Source organism: Heptranchias perlo, chromosome 18, assembly GCF_035084215.1.
Source record: "Heptranchias perlo isolate sHepPer1 chromosome 18, sHepPer1.hap1, whole genome shotgun sequence".
NCBI lineage: Eukaryota > Metazoa > Chordata > Chondrichthyes > Hexanchiformes > Hexanchidae > Heptranchias > Heptranchias perlo.
Genome location: NC_090342.1, coordinates 3,690,412 through 3,690,795, shown reverse-complemented (window position 1 = coordinate 3,690,795; position 384 = coordinate 3,690,412).

The window sequence follows — 384 nt, the reverse complement described above, 5'->3', positions numbered from 1 at the left end:
CGAAGGTATGTTCTTGTTATTAATTATCGTTTGGTTGAGAGAAACCTTCAAGGCTATGATAGTTTACTTAATGTAGCTGCTAAACTTCAAAGTAAAAGTAGGAGGAATGTGTGATTTTTCTTTTTCCGTCTTTAAGCTTTAAATACAACGAGTGTTCAATTTAACATGGAGCAAGAAACTCATAGTTAAAAAATGGTTGCAGAATTCATTCTGTAAATGCTTTGTCACATAAAAGCCTCTGACTGACTTACCAAATATTCTGTTTAGTGACCAGTGTTGAAGTTTAGGAATTGAATTGTGGGAGGCAGCCTAAAAAAATGGATGGAAGAGTATATAGAATGATACAGCACAGAAACTGGCCATTCAGCCCACCGTGCCTGTGCT